The 22,281-nt window shown below is 43.8% G+C and overlaps 1 long non-coding RNA gene across 1 annotated transcript in view; it reads right to left on the reverse strand.

Annotated features, from left to right (window-relative positions):
• LOC124033094 overlaps positions 1-22,019 on the reverse strand; it is a 61,214-nt gene extending 39,195 nt beyond the window's left edge. The window contains exons 1-2 of the long non-coding RNA XR_006838313.1: positions 21,899-22,019; positions 21,315-21,701 (exon numbers count right to left, since the gene is read on the reverse strand). This is a non-coding gene — a long non-coding RNA (uncharacterized LOC124033094). The remainder of the gene's footprint in view (positions 1-21,314; positions 21,702-21,898) is intronic.
• Between the last annotated feature and the right edge of the window lie 262 nt (positions 22,020-22,281).

Raw genomic sequence — 22,281 nt, forward strand, 5'->3', positions numbered from 1 at the left:
TCCGATCCTTCCTACTCCTCCTCAGAAGAGGAGGACGAAAACCGTTACACATAACCTCCTAAAAATGTACCTTAGCCTTTTATTAATGGTTATTGATCATATATTGTTATTGAAGAAACACTTGCAATGGCTTTACATCACCTGCCATCACATGGTTGAAGAGTTATTTTTCCAATAGAACTCAGACAGTGTTCTTCAATGGAAAAGTCTTCTACAGTTGCAACATCAACAGCATGGTTGCATCACTGCCTGGTACAGCAATTGCTTGGCATCCGACCGCGAGGCACTACAGAGGGTAGTGCGTACGGCCCAGTACACTGGGGTTAAACTGCCTGCCATCCAGGACCTCCACACCAGGCAGTGTCAGAGGAAGGCCCTAAAAATTGTCAAAGACCCCAGCCACCCCAGTCATAGACTGTTCTCTCTACTACCACAATGCAAGCGATACCGGAGTGCCAAGTCTAGGACAAAAAGGCTTTTCAACAGTTTTTGCCCCCAAGCCGTAAGACTCCTGAACAGGTAATCAGATGGCTACCCGGACTATTTGCATTGTGTGCCATCCCCAACCCCTCTTACTCTACTGCTACTCTCTGTTTATCATATATGCATAGTCACTTTAACTATACATTCATGTACATACTACCTCAATTAAGCTGACTAACCAGTACTCTCGCACATTGGCTAACCGGGCTATCTGCATTGTGTCCCACCCACCACCCGCCAACCCCTCTTTTGCGCTACTGCTACTCTCTGTTCATCATATATGCATAGTCACTTTGACCATATCTACATGTACATACTACCTCAATCAGCCTGACTAACCGGTGTCTGTATTTAGCCTCGCTACTTTTATAGCCTCACTACTGTATATAGCCTGTCTTTTAACTGTTGTTTTATTTCTTTACCTACCTATTGTTCACCTAATACCATTTTTGCACTATTGGTTAGAGCCTGTAAGTAAGCATTTCACTGTAAGATCTACACACCTGTTGTATTCAGCGCACGTGACAAATAAACTTTGATTTGACATGTACAGTGCGGTGACCCTCAGGGCAGCTCCCTTCGGCCGTTACTCTTCTCTATTTAAAAAAATGATTAAACCAAATTTTGCCAGAATTACTATGTATTCGGATGGTTCCACACTCTACATGTCAGCACCTAAAGCCAGTGCTGACAAGCCAAGGTTACTGAAATTATAAATAAGGAGTTACAGTATCAGAATGGGTGATTTATAATAAACTGGTCTTAAATACATCTAAATCTAACAGCATTGTATTTGTTTCAAAACATTATGTAAGACCTAAACCTCAACTGGAGTTGTGCATAAATGGTGTGACCATTGAGCAAGTTGAGGAAGCTAAACTCCTAGGTATAACATTGGCTGGTCAATTATCATGGGCTTGTCATATTGATAAAGTTGTTGTGAAAATGGGAAGTTATTAAAATATCTGAATTTTTTACACAAATATCCAATGTCCTAGTTGTTAAGGCTCTGGTCTTGTCCCATCTTGATTACTGTCTGGTAATATGGTCAAGTGCAGCAAAGAAAAATCTAGCATGCCTTGCTCTTAACTACACATACAGAAATAATATCAATAACATTCATGCCAGTCTTTCCTGGTGGAGGGTTGACGAGAGATGAACTGCTTCTCTTCTAGTTTTCATGATAAATATTACTGTGATGAAAATTCTAGATTGTCTGTATAATCAAATAACATTCAGCTCAGACACCCATACATACCCCACAAGACATGTCACCAGGTTTCTGTTCACAGTCCCCAAGTCCAAACGAATCTACGGCAATGCACAGTATTATACAGAACCATGATCGTATAGAACTCCCTTCCATCTCCAATTACTCAAGGAAACAGCAAAATGACCTTAAAAAACAGATTAAATAACATCTCCTAGAATAGCGAAGACTGTGAGGACACACACACGCACGCACACACACACACACACACACACACACACACACACACACACACACACACACACACACACACACACACACACACACACACACACACACACACACACACACACACACACACACACACACACACACACACACACACACACACAGCACAGACACACATTCTTTTGTAGTTGTATTATTTGTATATCATTGTATTTCAAATGTGTGCGACTGTCCTTATCTATCAGTTTATCAGTGTTGTATTACTTGTCATATGTTGTGTTTTTGTGGACCCCAGAAAGAGTAGCTGATGCTTCTGCAAAAGCTAATGGGGATCCAAATAAACAAATAAAACAAATAAATATTAGGTCTGAATATATACTACACACTGAACACTAGAGAAGGTGCTATATATCTAGAGAGAGAGAGCGTAACAGTTCAGTCAAGCTATAGCAGTTATCTACGTCTGCAATACAAATAGCTCCACTACAATCCCAAGCTTAATTATGACTACAAAAATTCATGTCACATTACACAAACCTAACATTGGTAACTTGTGAGAGGAGAGGGTGAGTGAATTAATGAAAATAATACTAATTAGACAGAGGGCTTCCCACTGGGCACAGATAATTCAACATCTATTCCACATTGGTTCAACATAATTTCATTGAAATGATGTGGAAACAACGTTGATTCAACCGGTGGGTGCCCAGTGGGTTGCTATCTCTATCTATGAAAGCTGTGGTTGAGTTATTTGTCTGGCTTCTAAGGAGAAATACTGAATAATATTTGGACGATGTCGTCTCCAGTGAACCTCCCACCATCTGTAGAAAGAGGTTTGTATGGGCAGTAAGATGTTCTGTTAATCTAGCTTTCAGAGACGGACATGTTTACAATACAATATGTCAAATGTAGTATTCAAATGGGAGGCAAATCTATGCAGCAGCATTGTTAATGCATTTAAATAAAACCACAACTGTTAACCACCTGCCACACCTACACTTCTGCATGAACCTGGCCTTTGTGTCACAATTCAACTGAATAACGTGACTACATTTGAATGTTTGCTGTTAAAGTAACATTTACTCTATTTTCACTCTGTTTTATAACACAGCTGATAGCTCTCTCAGAGAAAAGTTCACTCACTGAGGCTGCCCCGGCTACAGTGTACCGGTGTCTGTGTCTGTATCACAGAATGGCTGAAATGGCTTGAATAGCGCTACACTGTCAGCTAATAACTTGACAGGCTTTAGTGCAGAATACATTTGTGTATTTTTTTAACTAGGCAAGTCAGTTAAGAACAAATTCTTATTTTCAATGACGGCCTAGGAACAGTGGGTTAACTGCCTGTTCAGGGGCAGAATGACAGATTTGTACCTTGTCAGCTCGGGGGTTTGAACTTGAACTTCCGGTTACTAGTCCAACACTCTAACCACTAGGCTACCCTGCCTAACTTGGGCTGAAACACAGTTGCCTAATTGATCAACACCCTGGCACCTGGACATTGGGTTCCACAGGAGTTAAGCAATGCTTTCAGAGCCCCACAGAGCATGGGTAGTAGGAGAGTCCCGAGCAGAGGGCAGGCTGGACTCTGGCTCCCTGGCTCTGTTTTCTAGGCTCAGTGCCATCCATCCACAAACTAACTCACAGAGCACCTGGCCCCTGCCTGCTACCTTTATCCTTCCTCGGCCCTCAGCCTCCAAACAGTGACCTTGTCTGCCTGGAGGAATATGTTCATCCCCCTGAGCAGCAATATAGCAATACACATCCCTGGCTCCCTAGCTATACAGAGACACGCAGATCAAATCCGCTCCCCAGTTCATCCTCACCTTTATTTCAAGGCCAAGACAAACGAGCGTTGTCACTAGGTACCGTACAGCAACGTCAAACTCTGGGAATAAGGACATTATCTGCCTGAGAAATACTGACTGGCATAAAATCCACAATGATCTCTCATAGGGTCCCCAGCAGTGAACCAAAATAATGTTTTCATCTCAATTGATCAGTTGCATAACTAATACCTTACCTGGCAGCTAAAACTAGAGACAAATGAAACCTGTTCCAAAAGTGTTCTTCAGCTGTCCCCATAGGAGAACCCTTTTTGGTTGCAGGTAGAACCCTTTAGGGTTCCATGTAGAACTTTCTGAACATTCGAGACGTGTAGTCCACTTGTCATTCCAATCTCCTTTGCATTAGCGTAGCCTCTTCTGTAGCTTGTTAACTATGTGTCTGTTTATCCCTGTTCTCTCCTCTCTGCACAGACCATACAAACGCTCCACACCGCGTGGCCGCGGCCACCCTAATCTGGTGGTCCCAGCGCACACGACCCACGTGGAGTTCCAGGTCTCCGGTAGCCTCTGGAATTGCCGATCTGCGGTCAACAAGGCAGAGTTCATCTCAGCCTATGCCTCCCTCCAGTCCCTCGACTTCTTGGCACTAACGGAAACATGGATCACCACAGACAACACTGCTACTCCTACTGCTCTCTCTTCGTCCGCCCACGTGTTCTCGCACACCCAGAGAGCTTCTGGTCAGCGGGGTGGTGGCACCGGGATCCTCATCTCTCCCAAGTGGTCATTCTCTCTTTCTCCCCTTACCCATCTGTCTATCGCCTCCTTTGAATTCCATGCTGTCACAGTTACCAGCCCTTTCAAGCTTAACATCCTTATCATTTATCGCCCTCCAGGTTCCCTCGGAGAGTTCATCAATGAGCTTGATGCCTTGATAAGCTCCTTTCCTGAGGACGGCTCACCTCTCACAGTTCTGGGCGACTTTAACCTCCCCACATCTACCTTTGACTCATTCCTCTCTGCCTCCTTCTTTCCACTCCTCTCCTCTTTTGACCTCACCCTCTCACCTTCCCCCCCTACTCACAAGGCAGGCAATACGCTCGACCTCATCTTTACTAGATGCTGTTCTTCACCTAACCTCATTGCAACTCCCCTCCAAGTCTCCGACCACTACCTTGTATCCTTTTCCCTCTCGCTCTCATCCAACACCTCCCACACTGCCCCTACTCGGATGGTATCGCGCCGTCCCAACCTTCGCTCTCTCTCCCCCGCTACTCTCTCCTCTTCCATCCTATCATCTCTTCCCTCCGCTCAAACCTTCTCCAACCTATCTCCTGATTCTGCCTCCTCAACCCTCCTCTCCTCCCTCTCTGCATCCTTTGACTCTCTATGTCCCCTATCCTCCAGGCCGGCTCGGTCCTCCCTCCCGCTCCGTGGCTCGATGACTCATTGCGAGCTCACAGAACAGGGCTCCGGGCAGCAGAGCGGAAATGGAGGAAAACTCGCCTCCCTGCGGACCTGGCATCCTTTCACTCCCTCCTCTCTACATTTTCCTCCTCTGTCTCTGCTGCTAAAGCCACTTTCTACCACGCTAAATTCCAAGCATCTGCCTCTAACCCTAGGAAGCTCTTTGCCACCTTCTCCTCCCTCCTGAATCCTCCTCCCCTCCCCCCTCCTCCCTCTCTGCAGACGACTTCGTCAACCATTTTGAAAAGAAGGTCGACGACATCCGATCCTCGTTTGCTAAGTCAAACGACACCGCTGGTTCTGCTCACACTGCCCTACCCTGTGCTCTGACCTCTTTCTCCCTCTCTCTCCAGATGAAATCTCGCGTCTTGTGACGGCCGGCCGCCCAACAACCAGCCCGCTTGACCCTATCCCCTCCCCTCTTCTCCAGACCATTTCCGGAGACCTTCTCCCTTACCTCACCTCGCTCATCAACTCATCACTGACCGCTGGCTACGTCCCTTCCGTCTTCAAGAGAGCGAGAGTTGCACCCCTTCTGAAAAAACCTACACTCGATCCCTCCGATGTCAACAATTACAGACCAGTATCCCTTCTTTCATTTCTCTCCAAAACTCTTGAACGTGCCGTCCTTGGCCAGCTCTCCCGCTATCTCTCTCTGAATGACCTTCTTGATCCAAATCAGTCAGGTTTCAAGACTAGTCATTCAACTGAGACTGCTCTCCTCTGTATCACGGAGGCGCTCCGCACTGCTAAAGCTAACTCTCTCTCCTCTGCTCTCATCCTTCTAGATCTATCGGCTGCCTTCGATACTGTGAACCATCAGATCCTCCTCTCCACCCTCTCCGAGTTGGGCATCTCCGGCGCGGCCCACGCTTGGATTGCGTCCTACCTGACAGGTCGCTCCTACCAGGTGGCGTGGCGAGAATCTGTCTCCTCACCACACGCTCTCACCACTGGTGTCCCCCAGGGCTCTGTTCTAGGCCCTCTCCTATTCTCGCTATACACCAAGTCACTTGGCTCTGTCATAACCTCACATGGTCTCTCCTATCATTGCTATGCAGACGACACACAACTAATCTTCTCCTTTCCCCCTTCTGATGACCAGGTGGTGAATCGCATCTCTGCATGTCTGGCAGACATATCAGTGTGGATGACGGATCACCACCTCAAGCTGAACCTCGGCAAGACGGAGCTGCTCTTCCTCCCGGGGAAGGACTGCCCGTTCCATGATCTCGCCATCACGGTTGACAACTCCATTGTGTCCTCCTCCGAGAGCGCTAAGAACCTTGGTGTGATCCTGGACAACACCCTGTCGTTCTCAACCAACATCAAGGCGGTGGCCCGTTCCTGTAGGTTCATGCTCTACAACATCCGCAGAGTACGACCCTGCCTCACACAGGAAGCGGCGCAGGTCCTAATCCAGGCACTTGTCATCTCCGTCTGGATTACTGCAACTCGCTGTTGGCTGGGCTCCCTGCCTGTGCCATTAAACCCCTTCAACTCATCCAGAACGCCGCAGCCCGTCTGGTGTTCAACCTTCCCAAGTTCTCTCACGTCACCCCGCTCCTCCGTTCTCTCCACTGGCTTCCAGTTGAAGCTCGCATCCGCTACAAGACCATGGTACTTGCCTACGGAGCTGTGAGGGGAACGGCACCTCAGTACCTCCAGGCTCTGATCAGGCCCTACACCCAAACAAGGGCACTGCGTTCATCCACCTCTGGCCTGCTCGCCTCCCTACCACTGAGGAAGTACAGCTCCCGCTCAGCCCAGTCAAAACTGTTCGCTGCTCTGGCCCCCCAATGGTGGAACAAACTCCCTCACGACGCCAGGACAGCGGAGTCAATCACCACCTTCCGGAGACACCTGAAACCCCACCTCTTTAAGGAATACCTAGGATAGGATAAGTATTCCCCCCCTTTAAGATTTAGATGCACTATTGTAAAGTGACTGTTCCACTGGATGTCATAAGGTGAATGCACCCATTTGTAAGTCGCTCTGGATAAGAGCGTCTGCTAAATCACTTAAATGTAATGTAAATGTAGAACCCTATGTGGGAATGGTTCTACCTGGAACCAAAAAGGGTTCTTCAAAGGGTTATCCTATGAGCAAATCCAAATAACCCTTTTAGGTTCAAGATAGCAACTTTTTTCTAAGGGTTTAGGTACTGTTCTTACGGAAGGTTATTTAGATAAAGCCTAGTGCAAAGGCAAGAAAGCCATTTCCAGGTACTTTCTTTTTTTTATGTAAAGCTCTGCATTTACTCTGCAGGCAAGCACAAACAATCCATAGTTTGTGTCGGGTTAGTCTTCAATCTTACCTCAGTTCTAGCCAGTGCTTGACTTGAGCAGGAGCTCACATCAAATGTTCTACTGCTTGAGCTCCTGTTCCTCTTATAGAATATTAGCTCACAAGTATTGTGGAGCTCCTGCACATAAATATAAACTGTACCGGCACTCAAAATGAGTACCGGTACCTATTTCATTCCAATTCAAGCACTGGTTCTAGCAGGAAATACATTAAAAAGATGTGTTCTCTTGGTTGACAGACTGAACTGAAGTATCCAGTAATGTAGCCATAAAAACTCATCCCTCCTGAAGTACATTATTAATTATAGAGATGTATTGATCATTTAGTGTTCTATTAGGGCAACAGGGAGTAAAGAGATTTCCTGTGTCCCGGAAACTGCTATGAACATTTTATTATTCCAATTACTAGATTGCTTTCATATTGAATTTGATCTTAACTCCATTGTCTGGTTAAAATACACTGAGTATACAAAACATTAGGAACACCTTCATAATATTGCATCCCCCCTTTTTGCACTCAGAACAGCCTCAATTCATTGGGGCATGGACTCTACAAGGTGTTAAAAGCGTTCCACAGGGATAATGACCAATGCTTCCCACAGTTGTGTCAAGTTAGCTGAATGTCCTTTGGGTGGTGGACCATTCTTGATACACACAGGAAACTGTTGAGGGTAAAAAAAACTGCAGCGTTGCAGTTCTTGACACAGACCATTCAAAGGCATTTAAATATTTTGTCTTGCCCATTCACCCTCTGAATGACACACATACACAATACATGTCTCAATTGTCTCAAGGCTTAAATATCCTTCTTTAACCTGTCTCCTCCCCTTCATCTATACTGATTGAAGTGGATTTAACAAGTGACATCAATAAGGGATCATAGCTTTCACCTGGATTCACCTGGACAGTCTATGTCATGGAAAGAGCAGTTGTTCTTAATGTTTTGTATACTCAGTGTAGGTATCTCTGATTTCCCAAATCAATGTGTTTCCACGGCCTCCTTCATTCTGCAGTCTGAGTCACGTATCTCTACATGTGCATCTCTGCATGTTCAGAGAACAGTCTGGAGGTGGTCTCTCTCTCGCTCTCTCTCTCTCTCCCTCTCCATCTTCCTCTGTCATTCTCTCTTTCTTTCTCTCTCTCTCGCCTCTCTCCCTCTGCCTCTCCTTTGCTCTCTTTCTCATTTCTCTGTGCCTCTCTCTTTTTCACTCTCTATCTGCCTCTCTCTCCACATCCACCCCCCCTCTCTCCCTGTTCCTCTCTATCTGCTTCTCTTCTCTCTCTATCTCTCTCATGCCCAACAAAGAGCACATTTGCAGACTCTCCCCCACACTTGTCTGAATCCTCTCTGCTTCCTCCCAGCTATTCTTCCCACGGTAGCGACTCACATTACCCCATTCTTCACTGTAATGCACTTTAATAGCATTAATATCTCCTTTTGCTTCTTGAGCTGCACCCCCTACATCTTAAGAAAGCTGCTTAAAAGCAATTGACAAGGGTAGTCTACCACAACAGATAGGGGGAGTGGGAAGACAACCATAATGATTCAGCTGTTTTAATGCATTATCGTTCTCTCCCTGCATGGAGCACTCTGTAAACAGGCACTAGAATATGTAGAAAAACAACACGAGTCACATGTCACCTTCTATGCCATCCCAAGTTTCACCAGAAGTGACAGTGAAGGTCAGGTCGGTCTAAAATGACAGGGGGCTCTAACATAAAGATAAGGCTCTACTATAAAACATGTGTGTGGGTGCCTCTGGTTTTGGAGGAGGAAAGAGAATCCTCCCTCTGCATTATTCAATGGATCTCCTCCTCTAAATAACAGCGGCTGAGGATTGTTTGACATCCCAAATGAATAATTAAGGGATGACCTTTTGTTCCCATTAGAGGTGATGGACCAATATCACATTCATCCACTTCCTGTTTAAGGCTCAGGCTGCCATCAAATGGCACTCTATTCCCTTTATAGTGCACTTCTTTTGACCAGGGCTATGGTCAAAAGTAGTGCACTATATAGCAAATAGTGTGCCATTTGGTACACAGATCTGATCTAAAGCTAAATGTGAAGCTATTCCTATAGGATTGACTAGAAATGAATAGTCATTGATGACTAAGAGCCTGAAATGTAGCTACCAAACCATAAGTCACCTCTAATGATGGTAGTATAAATTGCATTGTAGGCATGTTGATTTCAGGAGAATGTAAATAAACATTTTGCAGAGGGAGAAAAGCACATTCAATTTATATTTTCTCAGCAATATTATTAACCCATTGGATTATTTGGTTGTCAAGCTGTAGTCTAATTCACAAGTCAAGCTTTCCTTAATAAAATTTTACTGCAGTGAGCTAAATCAGGGTTTATTGGTAGTCTTAAACAAATCTAATTTGACACAGAAGTATACACATCACACACATGGTTATGGGCTTAAAAAAAGAAGACACATACATGTACCATGTCAGATAGAGAGTTGAAAGTTATTCCATTTTGAGTTTGCATCTCAATATTACACTTTATATACATCACAGAAGACTAAAATATAACAAAACCATTTGGCATAGAAACACCAGATTTCTGGCTTAAAAACTATAATATTGTTAATTAATTATGAAATTATGAGAAATATGAATAACATTCCACCCATGAATGTGAGGGTGCTTTGGTCATTCAACTGCAGGATCTACCCAGTAAACTCAACTGGTGTCTCTGATTCTCCAGCTCCAAACCAGTCGACAAGGACATGGGTGTTGCCTGGTGATGCTGCGCTGTATAGAGTGCGAAGATTCTTGGCATTGAAAGAGGCTCAGTGTTCATGGGAGCACATATTTATAGCCGGGTGAGGAATTATTCATTGTGATCAGAGTGCAGATCATGCTCTTATTCCTTCACAGAACAGATGTGGCGGAATGAAAAGAGCAGGCTTCTTTTCTCTCTCTCTCCCACTCTGCTCTCTAGCGGCCTGCCAAATGGAAACGGCGAAGGATGGTTAGCTCTTTGAAGCCACTGTGTGTGTTTGTCGTCATGCGCTCCTGCTCCGCCTTGGGATCTCAGGTGGTTCTTTTTTTTAAAGAGAGAGATCTTGTAATGTCGCACAAGCCACTGCCTACACACCGAATCACTGTCCTTAATCAGACTCAAGAGTGATCCAAACCCCCCTCCCCCTGTACAGGGCCACCTAGCTACACAGTACCATGGGTTCAATACATCCCCATGGAAGTAACTGATCATCTATAAGGATCTACTGTATATTATTCTAAATCCAATAGTAACAAAAACTGTGAAAAAAAGTGAATTGTCTATAATGTCCATTCGGACAGATTCACCCCTTACAGAAAAAATACATGATTTCACATGAAATCGTGTGAAAATGTGTTTTTGGAACACTTTCACATGCGATCACATGTTAACACGTGTAGTTTCATGTTATCACATGTTGCTTTACATGTTGTCACATGTTATCACATGAACTTCACGTAAGATTATTTCAAGAATAACGTTTCAGTTTTTCAAAATCAGTGTCACATGGTTAATCATAAAGATCTGAAGTAAGATTCTAAAATTCTAAGAGTAATAATGTAACTAAGGCGAGAGCATCAGCCTCTGCCATAAGGACACATTGATACGCTATGGCCCATTGGCGGCTAGAGAAATGAGTGCATAGAACTCAGAGATAGGCCATAGGCCAATGCATCAGTAGGCCTATAATTTCCATCGTCAACTAAGTAAAATACATAAGCCTAAAGCCGACAAATAAAAACAGAAAATCTTCTGATGAAAATGCTGGTTCTTTCAATCACATTTAACTCTCTACTCTGCCTCATTTCTATCTGACTTGACTTGAGCTATCGCTAGTGAAGTACAACATTGTATCAAATCATCAACTGGGTCCGGCAGAAGCTGTTGCTAGATAACTTGCAACATTGTGTCAACTAGCCTATTCCGGGCCCTCAGAGTTTCCATCACCTGTGAACTCAAGAGAAACAGCAGTTTATTATTACGTTTTCACTGGATATATGGGATCATCAGATCATGATATTTTGCTCTTCACTCAGAGGCTTGGTGGCCAGGAGTGTTGGAAATATTTTTTAAATACAATTTGCTTACCGCCCCAATAGGTCCACAGACGACGCAATCGCAATCACACTGCACACTGCACACTGCACACTGCCCTAACCCATCTGGACAAGAGGAATACCAATGTACGAATGCTGTTCATCGACAACAGCTCAGCATTTAACACCATAGTACCCTCCAAACTCGTCATTAAGACTGGGTCTCGAACCCCTCCATGTGCAACTGGGTCCTGGACTTTCTGACGGGCCACACCCAGGTGGTGAAGGTAGGAAACAACATCTCCACCCCGCTGATCCTCAACACTGGGTCACCACAAGGGTGCATTCTCAGCCCTCTCCTGTACTCCCTGTTCACCCATGACTGCATGGCCATGCACACCTCCAACTCAATCATCAAGTTTGCAGACGACACTACAGAGACAGCCTACAGGGAGGAGGTGAGGGCCCTCGGTGTGTGGTCAGGAAAATAACCTCTCACTCAACGTCAACAAAACAAAGGAGATGATCGTGGACTTCAGGAAACAGCAGAGGGAGCACCCCCCTATCCACATCGACGGGACAGTAGCGAAGAAGGCGCAACAGCGCCTGTTCAACTTCAGGAGGCTGAAAAATGTTGGTTTGTCACCGTAAACACTCACAAACTTTTACAGATGCACAATCGAGAGCATCCTGTCGGGCTGTATCACCGCCTGGTACGGCAACTGCTCCACCCACAACAGTAAGGCTCTCCAGAGGGTAGTGCGGTCTGCACAACGCATCACCGGGGGCAAACTACCTGCTCTCCAGGCCACCTACATCACCCAATGTCACAGGAAGGCCAAAAAGATCATCAAGGACAACAACCACCCGAGCCACTGCCTGTTCACCCCGCTATCATCCAGAAGGCGAGGTCAGTACAGGTGCATCAAAGCTGGGACCGAGAGACTGAAAAACAGCTTCTATCTCAAGGCCATCAGACTGTTAAACACTAACATTGAGTGGCTGCTGCCAACATACAGACTCAAATTTCTAGCCACTTTAATAATTAATAATTGGATGTAATAAATGTATCACTAGTCACTTTAAACAATGCCACTATATATAATGTTTACATACCCTACATTACTCATCTCATATGTGTATACTGTACTCTATACCATCTACTGCATCTTGCCTATGCCGCACGGCCATCGCACGGCCATCGCTCATCCATTATTTATCCCTTTACACATTCTTTTTTTCACCTTTATTTAACCAGGTAGGCTAGTTGAGAACAAGTTCTCATTTGCAACTGCGACCTGGCCAAGATAATTTACACATGGAGTAAACAATAACAAAGTCAATAACACAGTAGAAAAAAAGAGAGTCTATGTACATTGTGTGCAAAAGGCATGAGGAGGTAGGTGAATAATTACAATTTTGCAGATTAACACTGGAGTGATAAATGATCAGATGCTTATGTATAGGTCAAGATATTAGTGTGCAAAAAAGCAGAAAAATAAATACATATAAACAGTATGGGGATGAGGTAGGTAAAATTGGGTGGGCTATTTACCGACAGACTATGTACAGCTGCAGCGATCGGTTAGCTGCTCAGATAGCAGATGTTTGAAGTTGGTGAGGGAGATAAAAGTGTCCAACTTCAGCGATTTTTGAAATTCGTTCCAGTCACAGGCAGCAGAGAACTGGAACGAAAGGCGGCCAAATGAGGTGTTGGCTTTAGGGATGATCAGTGAGATACACCTGCTGGAGCGCGTGCTACGGGTGGGTGTTGCCATCGTGACCAGTGATAAGGCGGAGCTTTACCTAGCATGGACTTGTAGATGACCTGGAGCCAGTGGGTCTGGCGACGAATATGTAGCGAGGGCCAGCCCACTAGAGCATACAGGTCGCAGTTGTGGGTGGTATAAGGTGCTTTAGTGACAAAACGGATGGCACTGTGATAAACTGCAACCAGTTCGCTGAGTAGAGTATTGGAAGCTATTTTGTAGATGACATCGCCGAAGTCGAGGATCGGTAGGATAGTCAGTTTTACTAGGGTAAGTTTGGCGGCGTGAGTGAAGGAGGCTTTGTTGCGGAATAGAAAGCCAACTCTAGATTTGATTTTAGATTGGAGATGTTTGATATGAGTCTGGAAGGAGAGTTTACAGTCTAGCCAAACACCTAGGTACTTATAGATGTCTACATATTCTAGGTCGGAACCATCCAGGGTGGTGATGCTAGTCGGGCGGGAGGGTGCGGGCAGTGAATGGTTGAAAAGCATGCATTTGGTTTTACTAGCATTTAAGAGCAGTTGGAGGCCACGGAAGGAGTGTTGTATGGCATTGAAGCTTGTTTGGAGATTAGATAGCACAGTGTCCAAGGATGGGCCGGAAGTATACAGAATGATGTCGTCTGCGTAGAAGTGGATCAGGGAATCGCCCGCAGTAAGAACAACATCATTGATACATAAAGAGAAAAGAGTCGGCCCGAGAATTGAACCCTGTGGCACCCCCATAGAGACTGCCAGAGGACCGGACAGCATGCCCTCTGATTTGACAAACTGAACTCTGTCTGCAAAGTAGTTGGTGAACCAGGCAAGGCAGTCATCAGAAAAACCGAGGCTATTGAGTCTGCCGATAAGAATATAGTGATTGACTGAGTCGAAAGCCTTGGCACTTGTGTGTATAAGATAGTTGTTGTTAAATTGTTAGATATTACTGCACTGTCAGAATGAGAAGCACAAGCATTTCGCTACACTCGCATTAACATCTGCTAACCATGTGTATGTGACCAATAAATTTAGATTTGATTTGATGTGTGAGGTGAAAAATAATAATTGAGAAGCTCAGCTTATTACTGGTGGAAGTGGTGAGTTAAGACAATCAGACATTGCCTAATGGGAACGTTCTTATATTTACACGCAGCAGGTCAGGTAGGCCTACTTCTATGCGTGCTCAGGCACTCCTGAGAAACTAGACTCATGCTCATTGCTCATGGAGCACTTCAATCAAAAGACAATGAAAAGATTGACAAAACCCATAATGGTTATGAAATAAACCAAAACTTGTTTATCGTAAGTGTAGCAGGTTATGAACACTGCAAATAACATTTCAATTCCGAGAATGAGCATGGTAAATGACTGTACTGTAATTAATACATGCATTAACAGAAATTAATGTTACCAAATGACGGGGGATTAACGGTACATTTACTACGCCTACTGGTGACATATGTAATGGGGAATTGATTTAAAAAATAAGCAATCAAAGGGTAAACAATTCACAGAATGAAACAATGAATGCGCAAGAATTGATGGGAGACAGCTGAGTGCATTCTGGAGAGCTGAGTGTGTGCATTCTGAAGATAGACACAACATATCTTCGCTGCACACCCCTCCCCTTCTTCTTCTTACAACATGTAAAATTATACTCAAGACACATTATCTTCACGCATATTTTAGATGTTTTTCACTGCAACTCAATCAATTCGACACTATTGCAAAACGTGCTGCCTAAATTGTGGCCTTCCCAATTAGGCATAGGCCTACACAGCTATGTTTTTAAAGAAGCTGATGATCCTCTGTGGCTAAGTCATGCTATATGGTGAAGTATTTTGAATGTTTTTATTTAGACAATTAATTATATAATTTTGGCAAAACATCAATGTACTTTAAGGGAAGCCAGTATCCTAACAGTGCACTGTGGACCCGCCAACTTGCCTTTCCATTTCGCATGAAGTTGAAACCAGAGATCTATACAGTGGGGAGAACAAGTATTTGATACACTGCCGATTTTGCAGGTTTTCCTACTTACAAAGCATGTAGAGGTCTGTAATTGTTAAAAAATCAAAATTAAAAAAATATTATTATAGAAAATCACATTGTATGATTTTTAAATAATTAATTTGCATTTTATTGCATGACATAAGTATTTGATCACCTACCAACCAGTGATAATTCCAGCTCTCACAGACCTGTTAGTTTTTCTTTAAGAACCCTCCTGTTCTCCACTCTTTACCTGTATTAACTGCACCTGTTTGAACTTGTTACCTGTATAAAAGACACCTGTCCACACACTCAACCAAACAGACTGTCATGTTTTGTCATAAATTGTCTTGTCCTTGTGCTTTCCCTTCTGTTCGTTTCCCCCTGCTGGTCTTATTAGGTTCGTTCCCTTTTTCTATCCCTCCTCTCTCTCCCCCTCCCTCTCTCTCTTCTCTCTATCGTTCCGTTCCTGCTCCCAGCTGTTCCTCATTCTCCTAACTCACTCATTTACTCTTTTCACACCTGTCCCCTATTTTGCCCTCTGATTAGAGTCCCTATTTCTCCCCTTGTTTTCCGCTTCTGTCCTTGTCGGATCCTTGTATGATGTTCGCTGTGCTGTGTCCTTGTCTCGCCCTGTCGTGTTTTGTCTCCTTCAGATGCTGCGTGTGAGCAGGTGTCTTAGTCTGCTATGGTCGGTGCCTTCCCGAAGCAACCTGCAGTGAATGGTCAAGTCTCCAGTCTGTCCTCGTTACTACGAGTGGATTTAAGTTTTTTCCTGTTTTGTTTTCTTCTTGTTCTTGATTTTTCCAGGATATTTACTTTTGTCATATACTGGAATAAAGACTCTGTTTTCGTTAAGTCGCTTTTGGGTCCTCATTCACCAGCATAACACAGACTCCAACCTCTCCACAATGGCCATCCAGAAAATCACATTGTATGTTTTTTAAGTAATTCATTTGCATTTTATTGCATGACATAAGTATTTGATACATCAGAAAAGCAGAACTTTATATTTGGTACAGAAACCTTTGTTTGCAATTAGAGAGATCATATGTTTCCTGTAGTTCTTGACCAGGTTTGCACACACTGCAGCAGGGATTTTGGCCCACTCCTACATACAGACCTTCTCCAGATCCTTCAGGTTTCGGGGCTGTCGCTGGGCAATACGGACTTTCATCTCCCTCCAAAGATTTTCTATTGGGTTCAGGTCTGGAGACTGGCTAGGCCACTCCAGGACCTTGAGATGCTTCTTACGGAGCCACTCCTTAGTTGCCCTGGCTGTGTGTTTCGGGTCGTTGTCATGCTGGAAGACCCAGCCACGACCCATCTTCAATGCTCTTACTGAGGGAAGGAGGTTGTTGGCCAAAATCTCGCGATACATTGCCCCATCCATCCTCCCCTCAATATGGTGCAGTCGTCCTGTCCCCTTTGCAGAAAAGCATCCCCAAAGAATGATGTTTCCACCTCCATGCTTCACGGTTGGGATGGTGTTCTTTGGGTTGTACTCATCCTTCTTCTTCCTCCAAACACGGCGAGTGGAGTTTAGACCAAAAAGCTCTATTTTAGTCTCATCAGACCACATGACCTTCTCCCATTCCTCCTCTGGATCATCCAGATTGTCATTGGCTAACTTCAGATGGGCCTGGACATGCGCTGGCTTGAGCAGGGGGACATTGCGTGCGCTGTAGGATTTTAATCCATGACGGCGGAGTGTGTTACTAATGGTTTTCTTTGAGACTGTGGTCCCAGCTCTCTTCAGGTAATTGACCAGGTCCTGCCGTGTAGTTCTGGGCTGATCCCACACCTTCCTCATGATCATTGATGCCACACGAGGTGAGATCTTGCATGGAGCCCCAGACCGAGGGTGATTGACTGTCATCTTGAACTTTTTCCATTTTCTAATAATTGCGCCTACAATTGTTGCCTTCTCACCAAGCTGCTTGCCTATTGTCCTCCACCTCAGCCTTGTGCAGGTCTACAATTTATCCCTGATGTCCTTACACAGCTCTCTGGTCTTGGCCATTGTGGAGAGGTTGGAGTCTGTTTGATTGAGTGTGTGGACAGGTGTCAGGACCCGGTTACGAACCCAGGTCTCCGGAGTGAGAAACAGTCACTAAACCAACTGAGCCACGAATAGTCAGCAGAATCCAGAAGATGAGGCAGACACAGCAGTACTTGAGACAGTGTATTTAATGAAGTAAAAAGTGAAGTTCTTCAGGAAAACATGTAACTCCACAACCTCAAAAGGAATTCCACAAGAACAAAGGCAATCCTCCAAGACAAAAAGGCAAATCCACAAGGTGGAAGGCACAGAACAAAAAGCCTCAAAAGATACTCAAAAACAATCAAACAAGAACAAAAAACAGAACTCCACAAGAGAGTCCACGGGATCAACAAGAGCTCACAGAGTACTAGGGCTGGGTGCTAACATACAAACACAGAGCAAAGAACTGAGTAAAACAAAGGGTTTAAATACAATCAGGGGAAACGAGGCACAGGTGCAAATAATAATGGGGATCAAGGGAAAACAAAAGGTCAAAAGGCACAATGGGGGCATCTAGTGACCAAAAACCGGAACAACCCTGGCCAAATCCTGACAACAGGTGTATTTTATACAGGTAACGAGTTCAAACAGGTGCAGTTAATACAGGTAATGAGTGGAGAACAGGAGGGCTTCTTAATTAAAAACAGGTCTGTGAGAGCTGGAATTATTACTGGTTGGTAAGTGATCAAATTCTTATGTCATGCAATAAAATGCTAATTAATTACTTAAAAATCATACAATGTAATTTTCTGGATTTTTGTTTTAGATTCCATCTCACAGTTTAAGTGTACCTATGATAAAAATTACAGACTTCTACATGCTTTGTAAGTAGGAAAACCTGCAAAATCAGCAGTGTATCAAATACTTGTTCTCCCCACTGTATATAATGACAAGATGCTCATCTCTCTGCCCTAACAACGGGAGTCGTTGTCCCAAAGGCGGGAAGGCAGGCGACAAGTTTAGGTCTGCTTATTATACCCATAGAAATGCATTAAGCCGATTTTGGAGATTGTCAGCCCTCTCGCTTCGCCTCTTCCTCTCTGCTGAAACTCACTGACCGACGAAAGCATCTGAGTGAGCAAAACAGCGCCCCTCTGTATTACTATATTTAGCCCATATATCTGATGCTGTCTGGACAGAAATGGTAAGACATTCCATACTCTTTTGGTCCAGACAGGATCAAATACTGTACATGTTCTAGACATATATAGACAGGGGTCTCTGTTTCGCTCACAGATGCTTTATCTGAGATTGATGCATCTTTCTGTCAGCGCGTCTCGGTCAAATAAATCAATATTTAAATATTTTATTTGGATAGGCAAGGATGTATGGTAGGGCGGGCCCCCTGTGGCCCTGCACACAAGTACACTCACTCTCACACCGGCAGTAACGCATCCCTAGCTTCCAGCTGGGCTTGGACTGCGCTCTTCCCTCCGTTCCGAGGAGCCGTTGGTCACTGCAGAGCCATCTGGAGTGCTATATCCCATCTCCACTGGGCCTCTGCCAGCCTCAGTATGAGCACAGCATCTTCAAGCACATTTTGTATGCGTCAAAGCTCAGCTGTGTCCAATGACCCTGGCCGCTGACAGAAGCCATTGCATTCAGTCACATGGACACCACCTCAAAGGGGGCCTTATTCTCTAGTTGGACAGCACCTGCATTCTCTGGCACCAAGTGAAAAGGGGTTGGGGGGCAATTTTAACATGATTAACATACTAATTTCCTGTTACAAAAAAACTAAGTAGCACAATACTGCACAAATATTGCACATAATGTTTCTATAATCAGCAAATGTACAGAGTGGCTTCACAGAGGCCTAAAACTTGATGCCCAATAGGACCCCAATGACGGCAGAAAGCTGAGGTCCTCAAAAAGCCATTGAATACGCTGCATCTATCAGGGATCAGTAAGAGCTGGAGTAGCCTAACAGATCATTATCATCATTTATTCCATTGATGTGTAAATTACATTTTCCACAACGTGTCATACCCATGCTTATAGACTGGGTCACTTTTTCAGAGCTAGTAAACACAGCAATCTTTTGTGTTCTTTTCCCCAAGATTTTTCTATTTTGTTCATCAGAGCACCTAGCAGCAGATTTGTAGAAGAAAAACATGAACTGGCCAAAGAACTGATCACTGACCTTCGTCATCAATTACCAAGAGATTATTTTTTTGGCACAAAACGTAAAATGTTTTTGGAAGCAAGGAGGGGAGAACAAATGGAACCCAGTATGCTGAACTCACTCACTCTTTGTCATAAAGTATAAAGTGATGTAGGCCTATTTAAGGGTTTGCAGTTTGCACTACAGTTAATACTGACACCTGATCCTTGCGAGCATCACCTTTATAATCCGACACCTCCTCTGGGTCAGCTCCATAGGGCATCTCTGAGCCACATATACTGTAGGTCAGATACAAACTGCAATAGTAAATGAAGCCTACACAAAACTTTCTATTCGTTATCCACGTCTGTTATCCACACAGGCACTTGAACCTACACAAATCGATAATATAAAGCTGATCCTCACAACTCTATTGTCCCTTGGATCCTGTAACGCAGGCCCATAACCACACCTTGCTGTCACATTCTTGTCTTTACCTGCATGCAGCAGGTGCTGTTGTAGATTTGCGCGTGTTTGTTTTTAATGACAGTTTTTAGTTATTGTACCTTCTTACATTAAAAACGGTGGGGAGTGTATTTATTCTCAGATTTCTGTCTGCCTCAGTGCATCTGGTAATAATGAGAAATTGAACAGAATCATGGTTAATTTGAAAGTGGAGTTAAACACAGACATCAATGTGCTATTTCCCATCTCACAAAACAAGGTGAAAATAATATTCCAAACCAAATAAGAATGCTCTGTCATTTATCACAGAAAATATTTGCAGTCAGTCTACCTAGCCCGCTCTAAAATGAGACTTGTGAATCGCAGTATGAATAATGGGATACTTTCCCTATGTACTCAGTGTATAATTAGGATGAACACAATTTGAGTTCATTCACTGACCACTTAAATTGAATAATGCATGCTTGATATGGCAGTCTGCAAGGAGCAACTAGGCATGACTCCAAATGAGAGAAAGACAGTGGCAGCATTCATTATGTTCAAACTTTGGGAGAGGAGAACCGGGGCAAAGAGGAGCAGAAGAATAATATCTGCTTGAATAATGCCAATAATGGCAAGGTACAATATCAATATATGGTGCTGTATGATGGATACCAGAGGAGAGAGCATGATCATTTGTTCAACAAACACATCTATCCACTGTAATTGGCTATAGGTCTTATGTCACCTCTAAAATGTGCTGATGAAAACTATAGGTTATTGCAATCCACTGTTTGATTCCTATGAGCAAAAGCAAGACCACAGAAATGTTTAGGAAAACGTTTCTCGCACAAAAGTAGGCTAGGAGATAGCCTTACTGTACAAAAACAATTGTATTAACAATATATGTATATACAGTTGCCCAATTGTCACCTGTAGAGACGGTCATCACTAGTTAACATAGCCACAAAGTCCTGAACCCCCCCTATTTCTACAATGTATATTCTAAAAACCCTAACCTTAACCATACTGCTAACCTTATGCCTAACCCTAACCTTAAATTAAGACCAAAAAGCACATTTTGGTTTTCTTGAATTTTTACGATATTGACAATTTTACTTTGTGGCTGTGGTATCTAGTGGAAACCGTATAAGACAGTGAGACAATACACAAATCAAGCAAAGACATGCTAATGAAGCTGTTATAGTTCAATAAAACTAAATAGGCTCAATGTATCAATGTAGCCTATCAATATGATGTGTAACGAGGTTCTGTATGGACAAAAAAAATCAATGTACAAGAACACAAAAACTTAACTGGCTAAATACAGGTGAGATATCAACCCAGCCTACTATTCGATTGAAGACAGTTGGCCTAGTTATGTTTTATGACGTAACTCACATGACAAAAACAGTATCTAGAAACGTATGGGAATAAATTTACCTTAGCGAAAGCACCTGATATCATAAAGCTGACAAGTGTGGGCTCGTGTACTGATTCTCCTCACTCGTAGATCAGCCAAGTCCTATCTTCAGCACCACGGAAAAGCCGTCCGCCTATTTCTTAAATAATAGGCTTTTCCGAATAAACAAACCCGAGACAAATGTTAGCCTACTGTCTCTACAAGTTAGATGTCTTGTGGTCGAGTCCTGGTTGCAATAGACCTGGTTAGAGCTTCGTCGAGTAGAACTAATGTGAAAAGATGAAGCGATGGACGTTTCGCCAATCAGACAGCAGCAGTATTGCGCTCCATTCTTGTGTCTTGCGCTTGAGTTTTGCATCCCGGGAAGTCTCCAAGGAGAGGTACCTCTTCGTTCCTCCAGGCAACCGCTGCAATAATAGTAATATCGTTGAAAAATTGACGAATAAACAACATTACATCTTGTATTTTCAATGCAAAATATATTTTCATCTTTTGAATTTGAAGCGAGAGAAAATATGAAAATAACTACAGTAGCATACAGTCACCGAACCAGCCCTTATTATAGAATAAACTCAGTAACTGGGAGCGGTTGTTTCCAGTTTACCTGAACATGAGTCGATGTCTCCAATGCCAGTGAATCACTGTATATAATCCAATTGTATCTATCTAGCGCGAATCCGCTATAACTGTCAGGTGTCCGCCCATGCTCTTAACCGCAGGTCTCGTGCGAAGTGAAATAATGCCGGCTACCACGCGACAGAGACAGGTGCGACAGAATAGTTTGGAAGAAAACATTTTTTTAATATGGTGCTTGCACTGTATGTTTAGGACTACCCACTGTAATCGTTTTTTACATTACAATGTATGTTTAATCAGAGCGAAAAACCCAAGTGATATGCTACATCTTTCTATTCCCAAGGTAATTTGACAATCTACATAGTTTTAGAAAGGAAATCAGTCTGGAATGGATAGAGACATGCCTCACTC

This window comes from Oncorhynchus gorbuscha, linkage group LG04, assembly GCF_021184085.1.
Source record: "Oncorhynchus gorbuscha isolate QuinsamMale2020 ecotype Even-year linkage group LG04, OgorEven_v1.0, whole genome shotgun sequence".
In the NCBI taxonomy this organism is placed as follows: Eukaryota; Metazoa; Chordata; class Actinopteri; order Salmoniformes; family Salmonidae; genus Oncorhynchus; species Oncorhynchus gorbuscha.